The sequence below is a fragment of the Octopus bimaculoides genome, chromosome 17 (genome assembly GCF_001194135.2).
Source record: "Octopus bimaculoides isolate UCB-OBI-ISO-001 chromosome 17, ASM119413v2, whole genome shotgun sequence".
NCBI lineage: Eukaryota > Metazoa > Mollusca > Cephalopoda > Octopoda > Octopodidae > Octopus > Octopus bimaculoides.
In genome coordinates, this window is record NC_068997.1 from 34,900,031 (window position 1) to 34,903,766 (window position 3,736).

The following is a 3,736-nucleotide window of genomic DNA, read 5'->3' on the forward strand; positions in this document are numbered from 1 at the left end:
ATCCCCTTGATTGCAATTTCAGAATTAAGGCCCGCTGCCCGGTATCTGGCCATTGTTTAGCCCGTAACGTGGTCTATAAATGTACAGTAACTACTCCAACTAATAATTACATTTATGTTGGTTGCACAATCAATCTTAAACAGCGATTATACAATCACTTTTCCTCGTTTAGACTTAAACATAAGGCCAATAGCACATCATTATCTAATAAAATTTGAGAATTGAAGGAAAACGGTATTGATTTTAATCTTAAATGGGAAATCATCAGGAGAGCACAACCCTATAGAAATAGTAGATACGGCTGTGGACTGTGCTCAATGGAAATTTATGAAATTATTAAATTTAAGGATAATCCTAATCTAATTAACAATAGATCTGACCTTAGGGTTCTATGTGTACATTGTTACTCTCGCACCTTTAAATATTTTAAAAAACAAATCTTGCTAGTAATATATTATTTTAATCCCTTTCGTTTCCCAGACTATTAACTACTTTATTTAAGTTATAGCTTTAAGGTATAAAAATTTTGGAATACATTTTCACCTTTCCCAACTCACTGATAATATTCCTACATTTCTCAAGTTAATTCTAGGTCTCTTCTAGCATATTATCAATTTTGAAACCATAGCTTTAATACTCTTAGTTTAGTCCTAATTTTCTATCTTTATTCCTCCCCTTTCTTCCTTCTCCTTCTTCTCCCCCTTTTACTTTGATTTGTTTTGGCCATTGATATCTTCTCTTATGGTTTTCTTATAAATAATATCTCTCTTCTACTACCCCACATAAATGTATTTCGTATTCTAATTTAACTATAAATGTTTGTCTTATTCTAATTTAACTATAAATGTTCTCTATGGTTCTAATTTTTTAATATTTTAGATTCTTGGATTATTCTAAATACACAGACGAATAGATATATTCTTAGTAATTTCCTTTAATTCTTCAATATCTTGACCTAAATTCCCTTACCTTAAATTTCCTCTCACCACTCCTTAGGGTATTGTCTTTCCATTTTCATTTTTATTTCTATTTTTCTTTCCTTTCTTCTCTCTTTTTTCTCTTGCTTGATTCATCCCTAACCTGTCTTCCCTTACTACCTAACCTACCTTCCTCTGAATTGAAATTACTGCTATCTTACCCCTCCTTCTAGAAAGAGGAACAAATAGAATATATAGAAATTAAATTCCTGTTTGGTTCACTAGACTGTTGATTAACAGCCCAGTCAAGATGGCATTCTCTTCATCTCCTATTCTTGTATTTGCACACATTTACAAAATGACTTTCTGAAATGAACTTCCATTATGCAGCTGAGGAGTACATTTTCATTGCACATCTTATGTGGTGTTCTCACTACATAAATAAATGAAGTTTGGTACGAAACGTACGTACTGCTATAACCTAATACATTTTTGTTGCTTTTCTTCAAATTTAATTCACCAAATCTCTTGATTTTGTTTTTGGTTTTTACCATACCAAATTCTGGTGCCACAAACATGTTAAGTACCACATTTAATCTTTTGATTAAATCTATGTATAATATGTGTGTGTGTGTGTGTGTGTGTGTGTGTGTGTGTGTGTGTGTGTACTACAGCTTAGCCTTAGGGGAAGCAGGATATAAAAGAAATAGTATTCAGCAAGGGAAGCCAAAAGAGATAGATGCATATAGTAAGGTAACTTATCCAGACCCCAATTGTATCACATAAAATAACCATAAAAACCCACTACCCCATCCCACCCCACCCCATATGAGGATAAAGAAACAAGTAAAAGCAAAGAAGAATGAGACCATAGGGCATAACTAAAGAATCACAAACTCTGGAGAGAATGGCAAGGATTCGAGCGAGAATGAACTCCATACGAAAGTAAATAGCCGAAACAACAGCAGAAGCCGTAATACGCCGTACATTAGATATGAGGAAGACACACGCACGCACACACTCATAACGCAACTAAAAGATACAACAGTAAGCGACCTGCGCACCAGAGCAGACACCGTAGAAGCATAAATCGCACTAAAAACTGGAGAATACTTATAAACACCAAAACCAGTAATAATTCTAGGACCACATTGTGGTATATTGCATCATTCGCGAAGCAGATAATTTCCCACATTCTTAGACTGTCCTATACAGCGACAGAAAAACATTTTTCTAAAACTAGCAGGTACCATAAGATATTTAATACACATAATGTACGCCTCGCCTTCTCCAATAGCCGCAACCTGGCACAAATAATTGCAGTACATAATGCAAATAATAACTAACAGCAGAAGAGACTTAGGCATTTAAACCATAGTAGCACGCACTGGAAGAAGGGGGCATGGCAACAGAAGAACCAACAGTCAAAAGGAAATTTTTTCACATACATAGAAATAGGATGAACCGTTAGAAAGAGCAACACCAAAACTAATATCCATAGAGAATTCAGAAATAATATCGGACAGGAGGAAGAAAGAATAAGAAAGACTTCTAGTGAAGTCAATAACACAATGAATAATAGAAATAGACAAACAGGTCTATGAAACTGTGCTTGAGATAAAGTATGCCCGTTAGACTCAAGATGTGAAACTAAGGACCAGGTCTATAGATGCAAAGTTACCGCGGAGGGAAGAGAATACTTCTATAAAGGGGACAGCTCTCTCTTTTTTCAAAAATAAACAGGCCAATCATTTAAATTCTTTTAGTGATAGGAAAAAAAAAATAATACATGCCTAAGTAAACTAATTTGGTCAATTAGAGACAAAAACAATAGCTATTCTGTCGAGTGGGAACTAATTAGTACTGCTAAGCCTTATCGAGTAGAAAATTTTACCAAATATTTATATCAAAACACACATTGATTAATACAAGACACAAGCAAGCCCTAAGATGTTTGCATAAACATGGTAGAACCTTTAAGAGATATAGGGATAATTCTAGATATCAAACGCCCCAGCAACAATTGAGCTGATACAACAAATATAATAACATAACCTAAATATAAGAATATTTAATAACCATCATTAACAAAAATAAAACAAATACCCTGCCCAAAGTATTACACAAATCATGAGAAGGCCAACCAAAACAAAGAATATAAACAAATATGAACCCTTCAATAAAAGCACTACACTCGAAATCAAAAACATAATGCACACAACCATTAAACCGAACAAAAACAATAATCTAGACCTTTACCTATTTTAAACCCAGCCCTAACTCAGACAGCGACTAGGCTAAAGTTGAGGTCAGCAGCACATACCTATAAATAACAACGCTTCCACCTCCCACAGAACACTAACTAACAAAAAGTTACTTCAATCAGTTCACTTCAAAGATGACCAAATGGGCAGCCCTGATGAAGCTGCACTGACAATATTGCAAGGTTGCATTTGCAACAGTGAGTAGTCACTGCAGTGGAAACACGTGTAGGTTATTATAATATGTTGTATATAACTATAAAATAAATTTTGTGGATGTACAAGTGTCCACTGTCTTAATTTTTCTAAATTTTAATATAAACCACAGACAATTTTTACCGTCCAGCGAAGAGTACCTGGAATTACCCATCGGAATAATTCACGAAGTGACTAACAGTTAATTGCAGTCATAGATGTTAGATACTGATCGTCGTGGTTAACTGTTAACTGGAACTTGACTTAGAGCTAATACTGTATCCGCTGCCCGGATAATATATCCCTCCAAAATCGTCTATATATATATATATATATATATATATATATATATATATATATATA